Raw genomic sequence first — 25182 nt, 5'->3', positions numbered from 1 at the left:
TCTCTGATCACCTTGTTGAATCAGGTCGGATCTCTGGTGCAATGGATTGCGGCTTGGAGTCCTAGGCGAATGTAGCAAAAGCATTCAAACGCTAAGGGTTCGAACACCAACTGGGTCAATTTTATCCCTCCTCTATTTTATAACTAATTGAAACAGTAACCAGCAATCCTGCTTCTCCATCACCAGAAACATTTACCAAAATGGCAGTGAAAGAAAGTCTACTTAAACAGAGACTGTTTGCTTTGAAAATGTTGCATAGTCTATGCCCAAGAGGAAATTCCCAATGATACTGCTGAAAATGTAATTTAGGAGTTAGTAATAGTATTTGGCCCTTTATTAATTTCACTGTGTCATTTTAAACACGTGATTTCTATGTCATCCGAAAATGAGATAGTACAAATTTCCGGAGTTATAATGGATTACGTGTGCTGCTGAAATTTCAAATGCTTATAATATCAATTCAGTATTAAACTCTAGAATATTGATTGCTAATATATGTAATTATATAAATATACAAAGTGTAGGTCAGTGTACGTCCACATTTGTTTAGCTGATTTTAAGGTAGAGTATAGCAGAGCCTGGATAGCTCAGTCGGTAGAGCATCAGACTTTTAATCTGAGGGTCCAGGGTTCAAGTCCCTGTTCAGGCGGTTGTTTCCTTTAAAGAAAAAGTACTCTAATTGTATGCTCTTTTTGTGGACCCCTGCATGACGAATAAGATATTCCATTACTAAAATTGCAAAAACGTCTTTCATGGAGTTGTGAAATACACATCTGTCTCACATATTATGTGCCATTTGACTAAACTTAAGTCGTACGTAGATTTACCAATGGTATCATGTAGTCTGAGACGGTGAATATCATTTCACCAATTCAATATTCAAAATATAGCCATGGTTATAGTATCAAATGAACTTTATAAAGCTGATCAACAGCTAATAGCTCATTATTTCATTTCAGAACATCTCTGCACCTCATTATAGCAGATTGGCTCTGTGGCGCAATGGATAGCGCATTGGACTTCTAGGTGAATGTAAAATAGATATTCAAAGGTTGTGGGTTCGAATCCCACCAGAGTCAGTTTTATCCCTGTTATCCTGTTATCCCAAGTACCAACTCATTATTATATTCTCTGTATTTAGTACTAATACCGGCAACCATCTTAACCCCTTGCGTGCTGATGACGAAACCGTTCCGTCATGACTCCGCCCGCGCAAGGCGGAGTCAGCACAGGCGGAAAATACGCCCCGCACGCAAGGGGTTAAAAAACGTAGTGATAGTTGGGACACTTCCTAATGTTGATAATGTCATTTTGTGGGGTGCTGCCTCAGAGCCTGGATAGCTCAGTCGGTAGAGCATCAGACTTTTAATCTGAGGGCCCAGGGTTCAAGTCCCTGTTCAGGCGGCTTGGTTAAAGAAAATGTATATCAATTGCATACTCTTTTCAGGATCCAATGAATGGGAATTCCAATTACAGATGGTTCAAAAAAGTCTTGATCGAGTCCTTACATACCCATCTGTGCTCTACTTTCTTTGACAAGGGTTAAGAAGACTTACCCAAACTGTATCATGTAGTTTGACATGTTGATTATCTTTTATCCAATTCAATGTTCAAAATGTAAGCTAGTGTCGGATTAATTTGATAAAGTTGGTCAACAACTTATAGGTCATCTTTTTATTTGTGAATCTCTGATCACCTTGTTGAATCAGGTCGGATCTCTGGTGCAATGGATTGCGGCTTGGAGTCCTAGGCGAATGTAGCAAAAGCATTCAAACGCTAAGGGTTCGAACACCAACTGGGTCAATTTTATCCCTCCTCTATTTTATAACTAATTGAAACAGTAACCAGCAATCCTGCTTCTCCATCACCAGAAACATTTACCAAAATGGCAGTGAAAGAAAGTCTACTTAAACAGAGACTGTTTGCTTTGAAAATGTTGCATAGTCTATGCCCAAGAGGAAATTCCCAATGATACTGCTGAAAATGTAATTTAGGAGTTAGTAATAGTATTTGGCCCTTTATTAATTTCACAGTATCATTTTAAACACGTGATTTCTATGTCATCCGAAAATGAGATAGTACAAATTTCCGGAGTTATAATGGATTACGTGTGCTGCTGAAATTTCAAATGCTTAAAATATCAATTCATTATTAAACTCTAGAATATTGATTGCTAATATATGTAATTATATAAATATACAAAGTGTAGGTCAGTGTACGTCCACATTTGTTTAGCTGATTTTAAGGTAGAGTATAGCAGAGCCTGGATAGCTCAGTCGGTAGAGCATCAGACTTTTAATCTGAGGGTCCAGGGTTCAAGTCCCTATTCAGGTGGTTGTTTCCTTTAAAGAAAAAGTACTCTAATTGTATGCTCTTTTTGTGGACCCCTGCATGACGAATAAGATATTCCATTACTAAAATTGCAAAAACGTCTTTCATGGAGTTGTGAAATACACATCTGTCTCACATATTATGTGCCATTTGACTAAACTTAAGTCGTACGTAGATTTACCAATGGTATCATGTAGTCTGAGACGGTGAATATCATTTCACCAATTCAATATTCAAAATATAGCCATGGGTATAGTATCAAATGAACTTTATAAAGCTGATCAACAGCTAATAGCTCATTATTTCATTTCAGAACATCTCTGCACCTCATTATAGCAGATTGGCTCTGTGGCGCAATGGATAGCGCATTGGACTTCTAGGTGAATGTAAAAAAGATATTCAAAGGTTGTGGGTTCGAATCCCACCAGAGTCAGTTTTATCCCTGTTATCCTGTTATCCCAAGTACCAATTCATTATTATATTCTCTGTATTTAGTACTAATACCGGCAACCATCTTAACCCCTTGCGTGCTGATAACAGAACGGTTCCGTCATCAGCTACGGGTGAGCTGTGCTGATGACGAAACCGTTCCGTCATGACTCCGCCCGCGCAAGGCGTAGTCAGCACAGGCGGAAAATACGCCCCGCACTCAAGGGGTTAAAAAACGTAGTGATAGTTGGGACACTTCCTAATGTTGATAATGTCATTTTGTGGGGTGCTGCCTCAGAGCCTGGATAGCTCAGTCGGTAGAGCATCAGACTTTTAATCTGAGGGCCCAGGGTTCAAGTCCCTGTTCAGGCGGCTTGGTTAAAGAAAATGTATATCAATTGCATACTCTTTTCAGGATCCAATGAATGGGAATTCCAATTACAGATGGTTCAAAAAAGTCTTGATCGAGTCCTTACATACCCATCTGTGCTCAACTTTCTTTGACAAGGGTTAAGAAGACTTACCCAAACTGTATCATGTAGTTTGACATGTTGATTATCTTTTATCCAATTCAATGTTCAAAATGTAAGCTAGTGTCCGATTAATTTGATAAAGTTGGTCAACAACTTATAGGTCATCTTTTTATTTGTGAATCTCTGATCACCTTGTTGAATCAGGTCGGATCTCTGGTGCAATGGATTGCGGCTTGGAGTCCTAGGCGAATGTAGCAAAAGCATTCAAACGCTAAGGGTTCGAACACCAACTGGGTCAATTTTATCCCTCCTCTATTTTATAACTAATTGAAACAGTAACCAGCAATCCTGCTTCTCCATCACCAGAAACATTTACCAAAATGGCAGTGAAAGAAAGTCTACTTAAACAGAGACTGTTTGCTTTGAAAATGTTGCATAGTCTATGCCCAAGAGGAAATTCCCAATGATACTGCTGAAAATGTAATTTAGGAGTTAGTAATAGTATTTGGCCCTTTATTAATTTCACAGTATCATTTTAAACACGTGATTTCTATGTCATCCGAAAATGAGATAGTACAAATTTCCGGAGTTATAATGGATTACGTGTGCTGCTGAAATTTCAAATGCTTAAAATATCAATTCATTATTAAACTCTAGAATATTGATTGCTAATATATGTAATTATATAAATATACAAAGTGTAGGTCAGTGTACGTCCACATTTGTTTAGCTGATTTTAAGATAGAGTATAGCAGAGCCTGGATAGCTCAGTCGGTAGAGCATCAGACTTTTAATCTGAGGGTCCAGGGTTCAAGTCCCTATTCAGGTGGTTGTTTCCTTTAAAGAAAAAGTACTCTAATTGTATGCTCTTTTTGTGGACCCCTGCATGACGAATAAGATATTCCATTACTAAAATTGCAAAAACGTCTTTCATGGAGTTGTGAAATACACATCTGTCTCACATATTATGTGCCATTTGACTAAACTTAAGTCGTACGTAGATTTACCAATGGTATCATGTAGTCTGAGACGGTGAATATCATTTCACCAATTCAATATTCAAAATATAGCCATGGTTATAGTATCAAATGAACTTTATAAAGCTGATCAACAGCTAATAGCTCATTATTTCATTTCAGAACATCTCTGCACCTCATTATAGCAGATTGGCTCTGTGGCGCAATGGATAGCGCATTGGACTTCTAGGTGAATGTAAAAAAGATATTCAAAGGTTGTGGGTTCGAATCCCACCAGAGTCAGTTTTATCCCTGTTATCCTGTTATCCCAAGTACCAATTCATTATTATATTCTCTGTATTTAGTACTAATACCGGCAACCATCTTAACCCCTTGCGTGCTGATAACAGAACGGTTCCGTCATCAGCTACGGGTGAGCTGTGCTGATGACGAAACCGTTCCGTCATGACTCCGCCCGCGCAAGGCGTAGTCAGCACAGGCGGAAAATACGCCCCGCACTCAAGGGGTTAAAAAACGTAGTGATAGTTGGGACACTTCCTAATGTTGATAATGTCATTTTGTGGGGTGCTGCCTCAGAGCCTGGATAGCTCAGTCGGTAGAGCATCAGACTTTTAATCTGAGGGCCCAGGGTTCAAGTCCCTGTTCAGGCGGCTTGGTTAAAGAAAATGTATATCAATTGCATACTCTTTTCAGGATCCAATGAATGGGAATTCCAATTACAGATGGTTCAAAAAAGTCTTGATCGAGTCCTTACATACCCATCTGTGCTCAACTTTCTTTGACAAGGGTTAAGAAGACTTACCCAAACTGTATCATGTAGTTTGACATGTTGATTATCTTTTATCCAATTCAATGTTCAAAATGTAAGCTAGTGTCCGATTAATTTGATAAAGTTGGTCAACAACTTATAGGTCATCTTTTTATTTGTGAATCTCTGATCACCTTGTTGAATCAGGTCGGATCTCTGGTGCAATGGATTGCGGCTTGGAGTCCTAGGCGAATGTAGCAAAAGCATTCAAACGCTAAGGGTTCGAACACCAACTGGGTCAATTTTATCCCTCCTCTATTTTATAACTAATTGAAACAGTAACCAGCAATCCTGCTTCTCCATCACCAGAAACATTTACCAAAATGGCAGTGAAAGAAAGTCTACTTAAACAGAGACTGTTTGCTTTGAAAATGTTGCATAGTCTATGCCCAAGAGGAAATTCCCAATGATACTGCTGAAAATGTAATTTAGGAGTTAGTAATAGTATTTGGCCCTTTATTAATTTCACTGTGTCATTTTAAACACGTGATTTCTATGTCATCCGAAAATGAGATAGTACAAATTTCCGGAGTTATAATGGATTACGTGTGCTGCTGAAATTTCAAATGCTTAAAATATCAATTCATTATTAAACTCTAGAATATTGATTGCTAATATATGTAATTATATAAATATACAAAGTGTAGGTCAGTGTACGTCCACATTTGTTTAGCTGATTTTAAGGTAGAGTATAGCAGAGCCTGGATAGCTCAGTCGGTAGAGCATCAGACTTTTAATCTGAGGGTCCAGGGTTCAAGTCCCTGTTCAGGTGGTTGTTTCCTTTAAAGAAAAAGTACTCTAATTGTATGCTCTTTTTGTGGACCCCTGCATGACGAATAAGATATTCCATTACTAAAATTGCAAAAACGTCTTTCATGGAGTTGTGAAATACACATCTGTCTCACATATTATGTGCCATTTGACTAAACTTAAGTCGTACGTAGATTTACCAATGGTATCATGTAGTCTGAGACGGTGAATATCATTTCACCAATTCAATATTCAAAATATAGCCATGGTTATAGTATCAAATGAACTTTATAAAGCTGATCAACAGCTAATAGCTCATTATTTCATTTCAGAACATCTCTGCACCTCATTATAGCAGATTGGCTCTGTGGCGCAATGGATAGCGCATTGGACTTCTAGGTGAATGTAAAAAAGATATTCAAAGGTTGTGGGTTCGAATCCCACCAGAGTCAGTTTTATCCCTGTTATCCCAAGTACCAATTCATTATTATATTCTCTGTATTTAGTACTAATACCGGCAACCATCTTAACCCCTTGCGTGCTGATAACAGAACGGTTCCGTCATCAGCTACGGGTGAGCTGTGCTGATGACGAAACCGTTCCGTCATGACTCCGCCCGCGCAAGGCGTAGTCAGCACAGGCGGAAAATACGCCCCGCACTCAAGGGGTTAAAAAACGTAGTGATAGTTGGGACACTTCCTAATGTTGATAATGTCATTTTGTGGGGTGCTGCCTCAGAGCCTGGATAGCTCAGTCGGTAGAGCATCAGACTTTTAATCTGAGGGCCCAGGGTTCAAGTCCCTGTTCAGGCGGCTTGGTTAAAGAAAATGTATATCAATTGCATACTCTTTTCAGGATCCAATGAATGGGAATTCCAATTACAGATGGTTCAAAAAAGTCTTGATCGAGTCCTTACATACCCATCTGTGCTCTACTTTCTTTGACAAGGGTTAAGAAGACTTACCCAAACTGTATCATGTAGTTTGACATGTTGATTATCTTTTATCCAATTCAATGTTCAAAATGTAAGCTAGTGTCCGATTAATTCGATAAAGTTGGTCAACAACTTATAGGTCATCTTTTTATTTGTGAATCTCTGATCACCTTGTTGAATCAGGTCGGATCTCTGGTGCAATGGATTGCGGCTTGGAGTCCTAGGCGAATGTAGCAAAAGCATTCAAACGCTAAGGGTTCGAACACCAACTGGGTCAATTTTATCCCTCCTCTATTTTATAACTAATTGAAACAGTAACCAGCAATCCTGCTTCTCCATCACCAGAAACATTTACCAAAATGGCAGTGAAAGAAAGTCTACTTAAACAGAGACTGTTTGCTTTGAAAATGTTGCATAGTCTATGCCCAAGAGGAAATTCCCAATGATACTGCTGAAAATGTAATTTAGGAGTTAGTAATAGTATTTGGCCCTTTATTAATTTCACTGTGTCATTTTAAACACGTGATTTCTATGTCATCCGAAAATGAGATAGTACAAATTTCCGGAGTTATAATGGATTACGTGTGCTGCTGAAATTTCAAATGCTTATAATATCAATTCAGTATTAAACTCTAGAATATTGATTGCTAATATATGTAATTATATAAATATACAAAGTGTAGGTCAGTGTACGTCCACATTTGTTTAGCTGATTTTAAGGTAGAGTATAGCAGAGCCTGGATAGCTCAGTCGGTAGAGCATCAGACTTTTAATCTGAGGGTCCAGGGTTCAAGTCCCTGTTCAGGCGGTTGTTTCCTTTAAAGAAAAAGTACTCTAATTGTATGCTCTTTTTGTGGACCCCTGCATGACGAATAAGATATTCCATTACTAAAATTGCAAAAACGTCTTTCATGGAGTTGTGAAATACACATCTGTCTCACATATTATGTGCCATTTGACTAAACTTAAGTCGTACGTAGATTTACCAATGGTATCATGTAGTCTGAGACGGTGAATATCATTTCACCAATTCAATATTCAAAATATAGCCATGGTTATAGTATCAAATGAACTTTATAAAGCTGATCAACAGCTAATAGCTCATTATTTCATTTCAGAACATCTCTGCACCTCATTATAGCAGATTGGCTCTGTGGCGCAATGGATAGCGCATTGGACTTCTAGGTGAATGTAAAAAAGATATTCAAAGGTTGTGGGTTCGAATCCCACCAGAGTCAGTTTTATCCCTGTTATCCTGTTATCCCAAGTACCAATTCATTATTATATTCTCTGTATTTAGTACTAATACCGGCAACCATCTTAACCCCTTGCGTGCTGATAACAGAACGGTTCCGTCATCAGCTACGGGTGAGCTGTGCTGATGACGAAACCGTTCCGTCATGACTCCGCCCGCGCAAGGCGTAGTCAGCACAGGCGGAAAATACGCCCCGCACTCAAGGGGTTAAAAAACGTAGTGATAGTTGGGACACTTCCTAATGTTGATAATGTCATTTTGTGGGGTGCTGCCTCAGAGCCTGGATAGGTCAGTCGGTAGAGCATCAGACTTTTAATCTGAGGGCCCAGGGTTCAAGTCCCTGTTCAGGCGGCTTGGTTAAAGAAAATGTATATCAATTGCATACTCTTTTCAGGATCCAATGAATGGGAATTCCAATTACAGATGGTTCAAAAAAGTCTTGATCGAGTCCTTACATACCCATCTGTGCTCAACTTTCTTTGACAAGGGTTAAGAAGACTTACCCAAACTGTATCATGTAGTTTGACATGTTGATTATCTTTTATCCAATTCAATGTTCAAAATGTAAGCTAGTGTCCGATTAATTTGATAAAGTTGGTCAACAACTTATAGGTCATCTTTTTATTTGTGAATCTCTGATCACCTTGTTGAATCAGGTCGGATCTCTGGTGCAATGGATTGCGGCTTGGAGTCCTAGGCGAATGTAGCAAAAGCATTCAAACGCTAAGGGTTCGAACACCAACTGGGTCAATTTTATCCCTCCTCTATTTTATAACTAATTGAAACAGTAACCAGCAATCCTGCTTCTCCATCACCAGAAACATTTACCAAAATGGCAGTGAAAGAAAGTCTACTTAAACAGAGACTGTTTGCTTTGAAAATGTTGCATAGTCTATGCCCAAGAGGAAATTCCCAATGATACTGCTGAAAATGTAATTTAGGAGTTAGTAATAGTATTTGGCCCTTTATTAATTTCACTGTGTCATTTTAAACACGTGATTTCTATGTCATCCGAAAATGAGATAGTACAAATTTCCGGAGTTATAATGGATTACGTGTGCTGCTGAAATTTCAAATGCTTATAATATCAATTCAGTATTAAACTCTTGAATATTGATTGCTAATATATGTAATTATATAAATATACAAAGTGTAGGTCAGTGTACGTCCACATTTGTTTAGCTGATTTTAAGGTAGAGTATAGCAGAGCCTGGATAGCTCAGTCGGTAGAGCATCAGACTTTTAATCTGAGGGTCCAGGGTTCAAGTCCCTGTTCAGGCGGTTGTTTCCTTTAAAGAAAAAGTACTCTAATTGTATGCTCTTTTTGTGGACCCCTGCATGACGAATAAGATATTCCATTACTAAAATTGCAAAAACGTCTTTCATGGAGTTGTGAAATACACATCTGTCTCACATATTATGTGCCATTTGACTAAACTTAAGTCGTACGTAGATTTACCAATGGTATCATGTAGTCTGAGACGGTGAATATCATTTCACCAATTCAATATTCAAAATATAGCCATGGTTATAGTATCAAATGAACTTTATAAAGCTGATCAACAGCTAATAGCTCATTATTTCATTTCAGAACATCTCTGCACCACATTATAGCAGATTGGCTCTGTGGCGCAATGGATAGCGCATTGGACTTCTAGGTGAATGTAAAATAGATATTCAAAGGTTGTGGGTTCGAATCCCACCAGAGTCAGTTTTATCCCTGTTATCCTGTTATACCAAGTACCAACTCATTATTATATTCTCTGTATTTAGTACTAATACCGGCAACCATCTTAACCCCTTGCGTGCTGATGACGAAACCGTTCCGTCATGACTCCGCCCGCGCAAGGCGGAGTCAGCACAGGCGGAAAATACGCCCCGCACGCAAGGGGTTAAAAAACGTAGTGATAGTTGGGACACTTCCTAATGTTGATAATGTCATTTTGTGGGGTGCTGCCTCAGAGCCTGGATAGCTCAGTCGGTAGAGCATCAGACTTTTAATCTGAGGGCCCAGGGTTCAAGTCCCTGTTCAGGCGGCTTGGTTAAAGAAAATGTATATCAATTGCATACTCTTTTCAGGATCCAATGAATGGGAATTCCAATTACAGATGGTTCAAAAAAGTCTTGATCGAGTCCTTACATACCCATCTGTGCTCTACTTTCTTTGACAAGGGTTAAGAAGACTTACCCAAACTGTATCATGTAGTTTGACATGTTGATTATCTTTTATCCAATTCAATGTTCAAAATGTAAGCTAGTGTCGGATTAATTTGATAAAGTTGGTCAACAACTTATAGGTCATCTTTTTATTTGTGAATCTCTGATCACCTTGTTGAATCAGGTCGGATCTCTGGTGCAATGGATTGCGGCTTGGAGTCCTAGGCGAATGTAGCAAAAGCATTCAAACGCTAAGGGTTCGAACACCAACTGGGTCAATTTTATCCCTCCTCTATTTTATAACTAATTGAAACAGTAACCAGCAATCCTGCTTCTCCATCACCAGAAACATTTACCAAAATGGCAGTGAAAGAAAGTCTACTTAAACAGAGACTGTTTGCTTTGAAAATGTTGCATAGTCTATGCCCAAGAGGAAATTCCCAATGATACTGCTGAAAATGTAATTTAGGAGTTAGTAATAGTATTTGGCCCTTTATTAATTTCACAGTGTCATTTTAAACACGTGATTTCTATGTCATCCGAAAATGAGATAGTACAAATTTCCGGAGTTATAATGGATTACGTGTGCTGCTGAAATTTCAAATGCTTAAAATATCAATTCATTATTAAACTCTAGAATATTGATTGCTAATATATGTAATTATATAAATATACAAAGTGTAGGTCAGTGTACGTCCACATTTGTTTAGCTGATTTTAAGGTAGAGTATAGCAGAGCCTGGATAGCTCAGTCGGTAGAGCATCAGACTTTTAATCTGAGGGTCCAGGGTTCAAGTCCCTATTCAGGTGGTTGTTTCCTTTAAAGAAAAAGTGCTCTAATTGTATGCTCTTTTTGTGGACCCCTGCATGACGAATAAGATATTCCATTACTAAAATTGCAAAAACGTCTTTCATGGAGTTGTGAAATACACATCTGTCTCACATATTATGTGCCATTTGACTAAACTTAAGTCGTACGTAGATTTACCAATGGTATCATGTAGTCTGAGACGGTGAATATCATTTCACCAATTCAATATTCAAAATATAGCCATGGTTATAGTATCAAATGAACTTTATAAAGCTGATCAACAGCTAATAGCTCATTATTTCATTTCAGAACATCTCTGCACCTCATTATAGCAGATTGGCTCTGTGGCGCAATGGATAGCGCATTGGACTTCTAGGTGAATGTAAAAAAGATATTCAAAGGTTGTGGGTTCGAATCCCACCAGAGTCAGTTTTATCCCTGTTATCCTGTTATCCCAAGTACCAATTCATTATTATATTCTCTGTATTTAGTACTAATACCGGCAACCATCTTAACCCCTTGCGTGCTGATAACAGAACGGTTCCGTCATCAGCTACGGGTGAGCTGTGCTGATGACGAAACCGTTCCGTCATGACTCCGCCCGCGCAAGGCGTAGTCAGCACAGGCGGAAAATACGCCCCGCACTCAAGGGGTTAAAAAACGTAGTGATAGTTGGGACACTTCCTAATGTTGATAATGTCATTTTGTGGGGTGCTGCCTCAGAGCCTGGATAGCTCAGTCGGTAGAGCATCAGACTTTTAATCTGAGGGCCCAGGGTTCAAGTCCCTGTTCAGGCGGCTTGGTTAAAGAAAATGTATATCAATTGCATACTCTTTTCAGGATCCAATGAATGGGAATTCCAATTACAGATGGTTCAAAAAAGTCTTGATCGAGTCCTTACATACCCATCTGTGCTCAACTTTCTTTGACAAGGGTTAAGAAGACTTACCCAAACTGTATCATGTAGTTTGACATGTTGATTATCTTTTATCCAATTCAATGTTCAAAATGTAAGCGAGTGTCCGATTAATTTGATAAAGTTGGTCAACAACTTATAGGTCATCTTTTTATTTGTGAATCTCTGATCACCTTGTTGAATCAGGTCGGATCTCTGGTGCAATGGATTGCGGCTTGGAGTCCTAGGCGAATGTAGCAAAAGCATTCAAACGCTAAGGGTTCGAACACCAACTGGGTCAATTTTATCCCTCCTCTATTTTATAACTAATTGAAACAGTAACCAGCAATCCTGCTTCTCCATCACCAGAAACATTTACCAAAATGGCAGTGAAAGAAAGTCTACTTAAACAGAGACTGTTTGCTTTGAAAATGTTGCATAGTCTATGCCCAAGAGGAAATTCCCAATGATACTGCTGAAAATGTAATTTAGGAGTTAGTAATAGTATTTGGCCCTTTATTAATTTCACTGTGTCATTTTAAACACGTGATTTCTATGTCATCCGAAAATGAGATAGTACAAATTTCCGGAGTTATAATGGATTACGTGTGCTGCTGAAATTTCAAATGCTTATAATATCAATTCAGTATTAAACTCTAGAATATTGATTGCTAATATATGTAATTATATAAATATACAAAGTGTAGGTCAGTGTACGTCCACATTTGTTTAGCTGATTTTAAGGTAGAGTATAGCAGAGCCTGGATAGCTCAGTCGGTAGAGCATCAGACTTTTAATCTGAGGGTCCAGGGTTCAAGTCCCTGTTCAGGCGGTTGTTTCCTTTAAAGAAAAAGTACTCTAATTGTATGCTCTTTTTGTGGACCCCTGCATGACGAATAAGATATTCCATTACTAAAATTGCAAAAACGTCTTTCATGGAGTTGTGAAATACACATCTGTCTCACATATTATGTGCCATTTGACTAAACTTAAGTCGTACGTAGATTTACCAATGGTATCATGTAGTCTGAGACGGTGAATATCATTTCACCAATTCAATATTCAAAATATAGCCATGGTTATAGTATCAAATGAACTTTATAAAGCTGATCAACAGCTAATAGCTCATTATTTCATTTCAGAACATCTCTGCACCTCATTATAGCAGATTGGCTCTGTGGCGCAATGGATAGCGCATTGGACTTCTAGGTGAATGTAAAAAAGATATTCAAAGGTTGTGGGTTCGAATCCCACCAGAGTCAGTTTTATCCCTGTTATCCCAAGTACCAATTCATTATTATATTCTCTGTATTTAGTACTAATACCGGCAACCATCTTAACCCCTTGCGTGCTGATAACAGAACGGTTCCGTCATCAGCTACGGGTGAGCTGTGCTGATGACGAAACCGTTCCGTCATGACTCCGCCCGCGCAAGGCGTAGTCAGCACAGGCGGAAAATACGCCCCGCACTCAAGGGGTTAAAAAACGTAGTGATAGTTGGGACACTTCCTAATGTTGATAATGTCATTTTGTGGGGTGCTGCCTCAGAGCCTGGATAGCTCAGTCGGTAGAGCATCAGACTTTTAATCTGAGGGCCCAGGGTTCAAGTCCCTGTTCAGGCGGCTTGGTTAAAGAAAATGTATATCAATTGCATACTCTTTTCAGGATCCAATGAATGGGAATTCCAATTACAGATGGTTCAAAAAAGTCTTGATCGAGTCCTTACATACCCATCTGTGCTCTACTTTCTTTGACAAGGGTTAAGAAGACTTACCCAAACTGTATCATGTAGTTTGACATGTTGATTATCTTTTATCCAATTCAATGTTCAAAATGTAAGCTAGTGTCCGATTAATTTGATAAAGTTGGTCAACAACTTATAGGTCATCTTTTTATTTGTGAATCTCTGATCACCTTGTTGAATCAGGTCGGATCTCTGGTGCAATGGATTGCGGCTTGGAGTCCTAGGCGAATGTAGCAAAAGCATTCAAACGCTAAGGGTTCGAACACCAACTGGGTCAATTTTATCCCTCCTCTATTTTATAACTAATTGAAACAGTAACCAGCAATCCTGCTTCTCCATCACCAGAAACATTTACCAAAATGGCAGTGAAAGAAAGTCTACTTAAACAGAGACTGTTTGCTTTGAAAATGTTGCATAGTCTATGCCCAAGAGGAAATTCCCAATGATACTGCTGAAAATGTAATTTAGGAGTTAGTAATAGTATTTGGCCCTTTATTAATTTCACTGTGTCATTTTAAACACGTGATTTCTATGTCATCCGAAAATGAGATAGTACAAATTTCCGGAGTTATAATGGATTACGTGTGCTGCTGAAATTTCAAATGCTTATAATATCAATTCAGTATTAAACTCTAGAATATTGATTGCTAATATATGTAATTATATAAATATACAAAGTGTAGGTCAGTGTACGTCCACATTTGTTTAGCTGATTTTAAGGTAGAGTATAGCAGAGCCTGGATAGCTCAGTCGGTAGAGCATCAGACTTTTAATCTGAGGGTCCAGGGTTCAAGTCCCTGTTCAGGCGGTTGTTTCCTTTAAAGAAAAAGTACTCTAATTGTATGCTCTTTTTGTGGACCCCTGCATGACGAATAAGATATTCCATTACTAAAATTGCAAAAACGTCTTTCATGGAGTTGTGAAATACACATCTGTCTCACATATTATGTGCCATTTGACTAAACTTAAGTCGTACGTAGATTTACCAATGGTATCATGTAGTCTGAGACGGTGAATATCATTTCACCAATTCAATATTCAAAATATAGCCATGGTTATAGTATCAAATGAACTTTATAAAGCTGATCAACAGCTAATAGCTCATTATTTCATTTCAGAACATCTCTGCACCTCATTATAGCAGATTGGCTCTGTGGCGCAATGGATAGCGCATTGGACTTCTAGGTGAATGTAAAAAAGATATTCAAAGGTTGTGGGTTCGAATCCCACCAGAGTCAGTTTTATCCCTGTTATCCTGTTATCCCAAGTACCAATTCATTATTATATTCTCTGTATTTAGTACTAATACCGGCAACCATCTTAACCCCTTGCGTGCTGATAACAGAACGGTTCCGTCATCAGCTACGGGTGAGCTGTGCTGATGACGAAACCGTTCCGTCATGACTCCGCCCGCGCAAGGCGTAGTCAGCACAGGCGGAAAATACGCCCCGCACTCAAGGGGTTAAAAAACGTAGTGATAGTTGGGACACTTCCTAATGTTGATAATGTCATTTTGTGGGGTGCTGCCTCAGAGCCTGGATAGGTCAGTCGGTAGAGCATCAGACTTTTAATCTGAGGGCCCAGGGTTCAAGTCCCTGTTCAGGCGGCTTGGTTAAAGAAAATGTATATCAATTGCATACTCTTTTCAGGATCCAATGAATGGGAATTCCAATTACAGATGGTTCAAAAAAGTCTTGATCGAGTCCTTACATACCCATCTGTGCTCAACTTTCTTTGACAAGGGTTAAGAAGACTTACCCAAACTGTATCATGTAGTTTGACATGTTGATTATCTTTTATCCAATTCAATGTTCAAAATGTAAGCTAGTGTCCGATTAATTTGATAAAGTTGGTCAACAACTTATAGGTCATCTTTTTATTTGTGAATCTCTGATCACCTTGTTGAATCAGGTCGGATCTCTGGTGCAATGGATTGCGGCTTGGAGTCCTAGGCGAATGTAGCAAAAGCATTCAAACGCTAAGGGTTCGAACACCAACTGGGTCAATTTTATCCCTCCTCTATTTTATAACTAATTGAAACAGTAACCAGCAATCCTGCTTCTCCATCACCAGAAACATTTACCAAAATGGCAGTGAAAGAAAGTCTACTTAAACAGAGACTGTTTGCTTTGAAAATGTTGCATAGTCTATGCCCAAGAGGAAATTCCCAATGATACTGCTGAAAATGTAATTTAGGAGTTAGTAATAGTATTTGGCCCTTTATTAATTTCACTGTGTCATTTTAAACACGTGATTTCTATGTCATCCGAAAATGAGATAGTACAAATTTCCGGAGTTATAATGGATTACGTGTGCTGCTGAAATTTCAAATGCTTATAATATCAATTCAGTATTAAACTCTTGAATATTGATTGCTAATATATGTAATTATATAAATATACAAAGTGTAGGTCAGTGTACGTCCACATTTGTTTAGCTGATTTTAAGGTAGAGTATAGCAGAGCCTGGATAGCTCAGTCGGTAGAGCATCAGACTTTTAATCTGAGGGTCCAGGGTTCAAGTCCCTGTTCAGGCGGTTGTTTCCTTTAAAGAAAAAGTACTCTAATTGTATGCTCTTTTTGTGGACCCCTGCATGACGAATAAGATATTCCATTACTAAAATTGCAAAAACGTCTTTCATGGAGTTGTGAAATACACATCTGTCTCACATATTATGTGCCATTTGACTAAACTTAAGTCGTACGTAGATTTACCAATGGTATCATGTAGTCTGAGACGGTGAATATCATTTCACCAATTCAATATTCAAAATATAGCCATGGTTATAGTATCAAATGAACTTTATAAAGCTGATCAACAGCTAATAGCTCATTATTTCATTTCAGAACATCTCTGCACCACATTATAGCAGATTGGCTCTGTGGCGCAATGGATAGCGCATTGGACTTCTAGGTGAATGTAAAATAGATATTCAAAGGTTGTGGGTTCGAATCCCACCAGAGTCAGTTTTATCCCTGTTATCCTGTTATACCAAGTACCAACTCATTATTATATTCTCTGTATTTAGTACTAATACCGGCAACCATCTTAACCCCTTGCGTGCTGATGACGAAACCGTTCCGTCATGACTCCGCCCGCGCAAGGCGGAGTCAGCACAGGCGGAAAATACGCCCCGCACGCAAGGGGTTAAAAAACGTAGTGATAGTTGGGACACTTCCTAATGTTGATAATGTCATTTTGTGGGGTGCTGCCTCAGAGCCTGGATAGCTCAGTCGGTAGAGCATCAGACTTTTAATCTGAGGGCCCAGGGTTCAAGTCCCTGTTCAGGCGGCTTGGTTAAAGAAAATGTATATCAATTGCATACTCTTTTCAGGATCCAATGAATGGGAATTCCAATTACAGATGGTTCAAAAAAGTCTTGATCGAGTCCTTACATACCCATCTGTGCTCTACTTTCTTTGACAAGGGTTAAGAAGACTTACCCAAACTGTATCATGTAGTTTGACATGTTGATTATCTTTTATCCAATTCAATGTTCAAAATGTAAGCTAGTGTCGGATTAATTTGATAAAGTTGGTCAACAACTTATAGGTCATCTTTTTATTTGTGAATCTCTGATCACCTTGTTGAATCAGGTCGGATCTCTGGTGCAATGGATTGCGGCTTGGAGTCCTAGGCGAATGTAGCAAAAGCATTCAAACGCTAAGGGTTCGAACACCAACTGGGTCAATTTTATCCCTCCTCTATTTTATAACTAATTGAAACAGTAACCAGCAATCCTGCTTCTCCATCACCAGAAACATTTACCAAAATGGCAGTGAAAGAAAGTCTACTTAAACAGAGACTGTTTGCTTTGAAAATGTTGCATAGTCTATGCCCAAGAGGAAATTCCCAATGATACTGCTGAAAATGTAATTTAGGAGTTAGTAATAGTATTTGGCCCTTTATTAATTTCACAGTGTCATTTTAAACACGTGATTTCTATGTCATCCGAAAATGAGATAGTACAAATTTCCGGAGTTATAATGGATTACGTGTGCTGCTGAAATTTCAAATGCTTAAAATATCAATTCATTATTAAACTCTAGAATATTGATTGCTAATATATGTAATTATATAAATATACAAAGTGTAGGTCAGTGTACGTCCACATTTGTTTAGCTGATTTTAAGGTAGAGTATAGCAGAGCCTGGATAGCTCAGTCGGTAGAGCATCAGACTTTTAATCTGAGGGTCCAGGGTTCAAGTCCCTATTCAGGTGGTTGTTTCCTTTAAAGAAAAAGTGCTCTAATTGTATGCTCTTTTTGTGGACCCCTGCATGACGAATAAGATATTCCATTACTAAAATTGCAAAAACGTCTTTCATGGAGTTGTGAAATACACATCTGTCTCACATATTATGTGCCATTTGACTAAACTTAAGTCGTACGTAGATTTACCAATGGTATCATGTAGTCTGAGACGGTGAATATCATTTCACCAATTCAATATTCAAAATATAGCCATGGTTATAGTATCAAATGAACTTTATAAAGCTGATCAACAGCTAATAGCTCATTATTTCATTTCAGAACATCTCTGCACCTCATTATAGCAGATTGGCTCTGTGGCGCAATGGATAGCGCATTGGACTTCTAGGTGAATGTAAAAAAGATATTCAAAGGTTGTGGGTTCGAATCCCACCAGAGTCAGTTTTATCCCTGTTATCCTGTTATCCCAAGTACCAATTCATTATTATATTCTCTGTATTTAGTACTAATACCGGCAACCATCTTAACCCCTTGCGTGCTGATAACAGAACGGTTCCGTCATCAGCTACGGGTGAGCTGTGCTGATGACGAAACCGTTCCGTCATGACTCCGCCCGCGCAAGGCGTAGTCAGCACAGGCGGAAAATACGCCCCGCACTCAAGGGGTTAAAAAACGTAGTGATAGTTGGGACACTTCCTAATGTTGATAATGTCATTTTGTGGGGTGCTGCCTCAGAGCCTGGATAGCTCAGTCGGTAGAGCATCAGACTTTTAATCTGAGGGCCCAGGGTTCAAGTCCCTGTTCAGGCGGCTTGGTTAAAGAAAATGTATATCAATTGCATACTCTTTTCAGGATCCAATGAATGGGAATTCCAATTACAGATGGTTCAAAAAAGTCTTGATCGAGTCCTTACATACCCATCTGTGCTCAACTTTCTTTGACAAGGGTTAAGAAGACTTACCCAAACTGTATCATGTAGTTTGACATGTTGATTATCTTTTATCCAATTCAATGTTCAAAATGTAAGCGAGTGTCCGATTAATTTGATAAAGTTGGTCAACAACTTATAGGTCATCTTTTTATTTGTGAATCTCTGATCACCTTGTTGAATCAGGTCGGATCTCTGGTGCAATGGATTGCGGCTTGGAGTCCTAGGCGAATGTAGCAAAAGCATTCAAACGCTAAGGGTTCGAACACCAACTGGGTCAATTTTATCCCTCCTCTATTTTATAACTAATTGAAACAGTAACCAGCAATCCTGCTTCTCCATCACCAGAAACATTTACCAAAATGGCAGTGAAAGAAAGTCTACTTAAACAGAGACTGTTTGCTTTGAAAATGTTGCATAGTCTATGCCCAAGAGGAAATTCCCAATGATACTGCTGAAAATGTAATTTAGGAGTTAGTAATAGTATTTGGCCCTTTATTAATTTCACTGTGTCATTTTAAACACGTGATTTCTATGTCATCCGAAAATGAGATAGTACAAATTTCCGGAGTTATAATGGATTACGTGTGCTGCTGAAATTTCAAATGCTTATAATATCAATTCAGTATTAAACTCTAGAATATTGATTGCTAATATATGTAATTATATAAATATACAAAGTGTAGGTCAGTGTACGTCCACATTTGTTTAGCTGATTTTAAGGTAGAGTATAGCAGAGCCTGGATAGCTCAGTCGGTAGAGCATCAGACTTTTAATCTGAGGGTCCAGGGTTCAAGTCCCTGTTCAGGCGGTTGTTTCCTTTAAAGAAAAAGTACTCTAATTGTATGCTCTTTTTGTGGACCCCTGCATGACGAATAAGATATTCCATTACTAAAATTGCAAAAACGTCTTTCATGGAGTTGTGAAATACACATCTGTCTCACATATTATGTGCCATTTGACTAAACTTAAGTCGTACGTAGATTTACCAATGGTATCATGTAGTCTGAGACGGTGAATATCATTTCACCAATTCAATATTCAAAATATAGCCATGGTTATAGTATCAAATGAACTTTATAAAGCTGATCAACAGCTAATAGCTCATTATTTCATTTCAGAACATCTCTGCACCTCATTATAGCAGATTGGCTCTGTGGCGCAATGGATAGCGCATTGGACTTCTAGGTGAATGTAAAAAAGATATTCAAAGGTTGTGGGTTCGAATCCCACCAGAGTCAGTTTTATCCCTGTTATCCCAAGTACCAATTCATTATTATATTCTCTGTATTTAGTACTAATACCGGCAACCATCTTAACCCCTTGCGTGCTGATAACAGAACGGTTCCGTCATCAGCTACGGGTGAGCTGTGCTGATGACGAAACCGTTCCGTCATGACTCCGCCCGCGCAAGGCGTAGTCAGCACAGGCGGAAAATACGCCCCGCACTCAAGGGGTTAAAAAACGTAGTGATAGTTGGGACACTTCCTAATGTTGATAATGTCATTTTGTGGGGTGCTGCCTCAGAGCCTGGATAGCTCAGTCGGTAGAGCATCAGACTTTTAATCTGAGGGCCCAGGGTTCAAGTCCCTGTTCAGGCGGCTTGGTTAAAGAAAATGTATATCAATTGCATACTCTTTTCAGGATCCAATGAATGGGAATTCCAATTACAGATGGTTCAAAAAAGTCTTGATCGAGTCCTTACATACCCATCTGTGCTCTACTTTCTTTGACAAGGGTTAAGAAGACTTACCCAAACTGTATCATGTAGTTTGACATGTTGATTATCTTTTATCCAATTCAATGTTCAAAATGTAAGCTAGTGTCCGATTAATTTGATAAAGTTGGTCAACAACTTATAGGTCATCTTTTTATTTGTGAATCTCTGATCACCTTGTTGAATCAGGTCGGATCTCTGGTGCAATGGATTGCGGCTTGGAGTCCTAGGCGAATGTAGCAAAAGCATTCAAACGCTAAGGGTTCGAACACCAACTGGGTCAATTTTATCCCTCCTCTATTTTATAACTAATTGAAACAGTAACCAGCAATCCTGCTTCTCCATCACCAGAAACATTTACCAAAATGGCAGTGAAAGAAAGTCTACTTAAACAGAGACTGTTTGCTTTGAAAATGTTGCATAGTCTATGCCCAAGAGGAAATTCCCAATGATACTGCTGAAAATGTAATTTAGGAGTTAGTAATAGTATTTGGCCCTTTATTAATTTCACTGTGTCATTTTAAACACGTGATTTCTATGTCATCCGAAAATGAGATAGTACAAATTTCCGGAGTTATAATGGATTACGTGTGCTGCTGAAATTTCAAATGCTTATAATATCAATTCAGTATTAAACTCTAGAATATTGATTGCTAATATATGTAATTATATAAATATACAAAGTGTAGGTCAGTGTACGTCCACATTTGTTTAGCTGATTTTAAGGTAGAGTATAGCAGAGCCTGGATAGCTCAGTCGGTAGAGCATCAGACTTTTAATCTGAGGGTCCAGGGTTCAAGTCCCTGTTCAGGCGGTTGTTTCCTTTAAAGAAAAAGTACTCTAATTGTATGCTCTTTTTGTGGACCCCTGCATGACGAATAAGATATTCCATTACTAAAATTGCAAAAACGTCTTTCATGGAGTTGTGAAATACACATCTGTCTCACATATTATGTGCCATTTGACTAAACTTAAGTCGTACGTAGATTTACCAATGGTATCATGTAGTCTGAGACGGTGAATATCATTTCACCAATTCAATATTCAAAATATAGCCATGGTTATAGTATCAAATGAACTTTATAAAGCTGATCAACAGCTAATAGCTCATTATTTCATTTCAGAACATCTCTGCACCTCATTATAGCAGATTGGCTCTGTGGCGCAATGGATAGCGCATTGGACTTCTAGGTGAATGTAAAATAGATATTCAAAGGTTGTGGGTTCGAATCCCACCAGAGTCAGTTTTATCCCTGTTATCCTGTTATCCCAAGTACCAACTCATTATTATATTCTCTGTATTTAGTACTAATACCGGCAACCATCTTAACCCCTTGCGTGCTGATGACGAAACCGTTCCGTCATGACTCCGCCCGCGCAAGGCGGAGTCAGCACAGGCGGAAAATACGCCCCGCACGCAAGGGGTTAAAAAACGTAGTGATAGTTGGGACACTTCCTAATGTTGATAATGTCATTTTGTGGGGTGCTGCCTCAGAGCCTGGATAGCTCAGTCGGTAGAGCATCAGACTTTTAATCTGAGGGCCCAGGGTTCAAGTCCCTGTTCAGGCGGCTTGGTTAAAGAAAATGTATATCAATTGCATACTCTTTTCAGGATCCAATGAATGGGAATTCCAATTACAGATGGTTCAAAAAAGTCTTGATCGAGTCCTTACATACCCATCTGTGCTCTACTTTCTTTGACAAGGGTTAAGAAGACTTACCCAAACTGTATCATGTAGTTTGACATGTTGATTATCTTTTATCCAATTCAATGTTCAAAATGTAAGCTAGTGTCGGATTAATTTGATAAAGTTGGTCAACAACTTATAGGTCATCTTTTTATTTGTGAATCTCTGATCACCTTGTTGAATCAGGTCGGATCTCTGGTGCAATGGATTGCGGCTTGGAGTCCTAGGCGAATGTAGCAAAAGCATTCAAACGCTAAGGGTTCGAACACCAACTGGGTCAATTTTATCCCTCCTCTATTTTATAACTAATTGAAACAGTAACCAGCAATCCTGCTTCTCCATCACCAGAAACATTTACCAAAATGGCAGTGAAAGAAAGTCTACTTAAACAGAGACTGTTTGCTTTGAAAATGTTGCATAGTCTATGCCCAAGAGGAAATTCCCAATGATACTGCTGAAAATGTAATTTAGGAGTTAGTAATAGTATTTGGCCCTTTATTAATTTCACAGTATCATTTTAAACACGTGATTTCTATGTCATCCGAAAATGAGATAGTACAAATTTCCGGAGTTATAATGGATTACGTGTGCTGCTGAAATTTCAAATGCTTAAAATATCAATTCATTATTAAACTCTAGAATATTGATTGCTAATATATGTAATTATATAAATATACAAAGTGTAGGTCAGTGTACGTCCACATTTGTTTAGCTGATTTTAAGGTAGAGTATAGCAGAGCCTGGATAGCTCAGTCGGTAGAGCATCAGACTTTTAATCTGAGGGTCCAGGGTTCAAGTCCCTATTCAGGTGGTTGTTTCCTTTAAAGAAAAAGTACTCTAATTGTATGCTCTTTTTGTGGACCCCTGCATGACGAATAAGATATTCCATTACTAAAATTGCAAAAACGTCTTTCATGGAGTTGTGAAATACACATCTGTCTCACATATTATGTGCCATTTGACTAAACTTAAGTCGTACGTAGATTTACCAATGGTATCATGTAGTCTGAGACGGTGAATATCATTTCACCAATTCAATATTCAAAATATAGCCATGGGTATAGTATCAAATGAACTTTATAAAGCTGATCAACAGCTAATAGCTCATTATTTCATTTCAGAACATCTCTGCACCTCATTATAGCAGATTGGCTCTGTGGCGCAATGGATAGCGCATTGGACTTCTAGGTGAATGTAAAAAAGATATTCAAAGGTTGTGGGTTCGAATCCCACCAGAGTCAGTTTTATCCCTGTTATCCTGTTATCCCAAGTACCAATTCATTATTATATTCTCTGTATTTAGTACTAATACCGGCAACCATCTTAACCCCTTGCGTGCTGATAACAGAACGGTTCCGTCATCAGCTACGGGTGAGCTGTGCTGATGACGAAACCGTTCCGTCATGACTCCGCCCGCGCAAGGCGTAGTCAGCACAGGCGGAAAATACGCCCCGCACTCAAGGGGTTAAAAAACGTAGTGATAGTTGGGACACTTCCTAATGTTGATAATGTCATTTTGTGGGGTGCTGCCTCAGAGCCTGGATAGCTCAGTCGGTAGAGCATCAGACTTTTAATCTGAGGGCCCAGGGTTCAAGTCCCTGTTCAGGCGGCTTGGTTAAAGAAAATGTATATCAATTGCATACTCTTTTCAGGATCCAATGAATGGGAATTCCAATTACAGATGGTTCAAAAAAGTCTTGATCGAGTCCTTACATACCCATCTGTGCTCAACTTTCTTTGACAAGGGTTAAGAAGACTTACCCAAACTGTATCATGTAGTTTGACATGTTGATTATCTTTTATCCAATTCAATGTTCAAAATGTAAGCTAGTGTCCGATTAATTTGATAAAGTTGGTCAACAACTTATAGGTCATCTTTTTATTTGTGAATCTCTGATCACCTTGTTGAATCAGGTCGGATCTCTGGTGCAATGGATTGCGGCTTGGAGTCCTAGGCGAATGTAGCAAAAGCATTCAAACGCTAAGGGTTCGAACACCAACTGGGTCAATTTTATCCCTCCTCTATTTTATAACTAATTGAAACAGTAACCAGCAATCCTGCTTCTCCATCACCAGAAACATTTACCAAAATGGCAGTGAAAGAAAGTCTACTTAAACAGAGACTGTTTGCTTTGAAAATGTTGCATAGTCTATGCCCAAGAGGAAATTCCCAATGATACTGCTGAAAATGTAATTTAGGAGTTAGTAATAGTATTTGGCCCTTTATTAATTTCACAGTATCATTTTAAACACGTGATTTCTATGTCATCCGAAAATGAGATAGTACAAATTTCCGGAGTTATAATGGATTACGTGTGCTGCTGAAATTTCAAATGCTTAAAATATCAATTCATTATTAAACTCTAGAATATTGATTGCTAATATATGTAATTATATAAATATACAAAGTGTAGGTCAGTGTACGTCCACATTTGTTTAGCTGATTTTAAGATAGAGTATAGCAGAGCCTGGATAGCTCAGTCGGTAGAGCATCAGACTTTTAATCTGAGGGTCCAGGGTTCAAGTCCCTATTCAGGTGGTTGTTTCCTTTAAAGAAAAAGTACTCTAATTGTATGCTCTTTTTGTGGACCCCTGCATGACGAATAAGATATTCCATTACTAAAATTGCAAAAACGTCTTTCATGGAGTTGTGAAATACACATCTGTCTCACATATTATGTGCCATTTGACTAAACTTAAGTCGTACGTAGATTTACCAATGGTATCATGTAGTCTGAGACGGTGAATATCATTTCACCAATTCAATATTCAAAATATAGCCATGGTTATAGTATCAAATGAACTTTATAAAGCTGATCAACAGCTAATAGCTCATTATTTCATTTCAGAACATCTCTGCACCTCATTATAGCAGATTGGCTCTGTGGCGCAATGGATAGCGCATTGGACTTCTAGGTGAATGTAAAAAAGATATTCAAAGGTTGTGGGTTCGAATCCCACCAGAGTCAGTTTTATCCCTGTTATCCTGTTATCCCAAGTACCAATTCATTATTATATTCTCTGTATTTAGTACTAATACCGGCAACCATCTTAACCCCTTGCGTGCTGATAACAG

At 38.6% G+C, this 25182-nt stretch overlaps 15 non-coding genes across 15 annotated transcripts; all 15 read left to right on the top strand.

Moving 5' to 3' along the window:
• The first annotated feature begins 988 nt into the window (after positions 1 to 988).
• Positions 989 to 1079, top strand: TRNAR-UCU (transfer RNA arginine (anticodon UCU)). The gene is given in 2 exon segments: positions 989 to 1025; positions 1044 to 1079. It is a non-coding gene; the product is annotated as a tRNA-Arg (tRNA).
• Positions 1080 to 2673: 1594 nt separating this feature from the next.
• TRNAR-UCU (transfer RNA arginine (anticodon UCU)) lies at positions 2674 to 2764 on the top strand. The gene is given in 2 exon segments: positions 2674 to 2710; positions 2729 to 2764. It is a non-coding gene; the product is annotated as a tRNA-Arg (tRNA).
• A 1637-nt stretch (positions 2765 to 4401) lies between these two features.
• On the top strand, positions 4402 to 4492 carry TRNAR-UCU (transfer RNA arginine (anticodon UCU)). The gene is given in 2 exon segments: positions 4402 to 4438; positions 4457 to 4492. It is a non-coding gene; the product is annotated as a tRNA-Arg (tRNA).
• A 1637-nt stretch (positions 4493 to 6129) lies between these two features.
• Positions 6130 to 6220, top strand: TRNAR-UCU (transfer RNA arginine (anticodon UCU)). Its single transcript is given in 2 exon segments — positions 6130 to 6166; positions 6185 to 6220. It is a non-coding gene; the product is annotated as a tRNA-Arg (tRNA).
• Positions 6221 to 7849: 1629 nt separating this feature from the next.
• TRNAR-UCU (transfer RNA arginine (anticodon UCU)) lies at positions 7850 to 7940 on the top strand. The gene is given in 2 exon segments: positions 7850 to 7886; positions 7905 to 7940. It is a non-coding gene; the product is annotated as a tRNA-Arg (tRNA).
• Positions 7941 to 9577: 1637 nt separating this feature from the next.
• TRNAR-UCU (transfer RNA arginine (anticodon UCU)) lies at positions 9578 to 9668 on the top strand. The gene is given in 2 exon segments: positions 9578 to 9614; positions 9633 to 9668. It is a non-coding gene; the product is annotated as a tRNA-Arg (tRNA).
• A 1594-nt stretch (positions 9669 to 11262) lies between these two features.
• On the top strand, positions 11263 to 11353 carry TRNAR-UCU (transfer RNA arginine (anticodon UCU)). The gene is given in 2 exon segments: positions 11263 to 11299; positions 11318 to 11353. It is a non-coding gene; the product is annotated as a tRNA-Arg (tRNA).
• Positions 11354 to 12990: 1637 nt separating this feature from the next.
• TRNAR-UCU (transfer RNA arginine (anticodon UCU)) lies at positions 12991 to 13081 on the top strand. Its single transcript is given in 2 exon segments — positions 12991 to 13027; positions 13046 to 13081. It is a non-coding gene; the product is annotated as a tRNA-Arg (tRNA).
• A 1629-nt stretch (positions 13082 to 14710) lies between these two features.
• TRNAR-UCU (transfer RNA arginine (anticodon UCU)) lies at positions 14711 to 14801 on the top strand. The gene is given in 2 exon segments: positions 14711 to 14747; positions 14766 to 14801. It is a non-coding gene; the product is annotated as a tRNA-Arg (tRNA).
• A 1637-nt stretch (positions 14802 to 16438) lies between these two features.
• Positions 16439 to 16529, top strand: TRNAR-UCU (transfer RNA arginine (anticodon UCU)). Its single transcript is given in 2 exon segments — positions 16439 to 16475; positions 16494 to 16529. It is a non-coding gene; the product is annotated as a tRNA-Arg (tRNA).
• Positions 16530 to 18123: 1594 nt separating this feature from the next.
• On the top strand, positions 18124 to 18214 carry TRNAR-UCU (transfer RNA arginine (anticodon UCU)). Its single transcript is given in 2 exon segments — positions 18124 to 18160; positions 18179 to 18214. It is a non-coding gene; the product is annotated as a tRNA-Arg (tRNA).
• A 1637-nt stretch (positions 18215 to 19851) lies between these two features.
• On the top strand, positions 19852 to 19942 carry TRNAR-UCU (transfer RNA arginine (anticodon UCU)). The gene is given in 2 exon segments: positions 19852 to 19888; positions 19907 to 19942. It is a non-coding gene; the product is annotated as a tRNA-Arg (tRNA).
• Positions 19943 to 21571: 1629 nt separating this feature from the next.
• TRNAR-UCU (transfer RNA arginine (anticodon UCU)) lies at positions 21572 to 21662 on the top strand. Its single transcript is given in 2 exon segments — positions 21572 to 21608; positions 21627 to 21662. It is a non-coding gene; the product is annotated as a tRNA-Arg (tRNA).
• A 1594-nt stretch (positions 21663 to 23256) lies between these two features.
• On the top strand, positions 23257 to 23347 carry TRNAR-UCU (transfer RNA arginine (anticodon UCU)). The gene is given in 2 exon segments: positions 23257 to 23293; positions 23312 to 23347. It is a non-coding gene; the product is annotated as a tRNA-Arg (tRNA).
• Positions 23348 to 24984: 1637 nt separating this feature from the next.
• On the top strand, positions 24985 to 25075 carry TRNAR-UCU (transfer RNA arginine (anticodon UCU)). The gene is given in 2 exon segments: positions 24985 to 25021; positions 25040 to 25075. It is a non-coding gene; the product is annotated as a tRNA-Arg (tRNA).
• Positions 25076 to 25182: the final 107 nt, after the last annotated feature.

The sequence above is a fragment of the Lissotriton vulgaris genome, chromosome 1_2, assembly GCF_964263255.1.
Source record: "Lissotriton vulgaris chromosome 1_2, aLisVul1.2, whole genome shotgun sequence".
NCBI classification, from domain to species: domain Eukaryota; kingdom Metazoa; phylum Chordata; class Amphibia; order Caudata; family Salamandridae; genus Lissotriton; species Lissotriton vulgaris.
The sequence above is the reverse complement of the archived record's forward strand: the minus strand, read 5'-3'. Positions and strand labels throughout refer to the sequence as shown.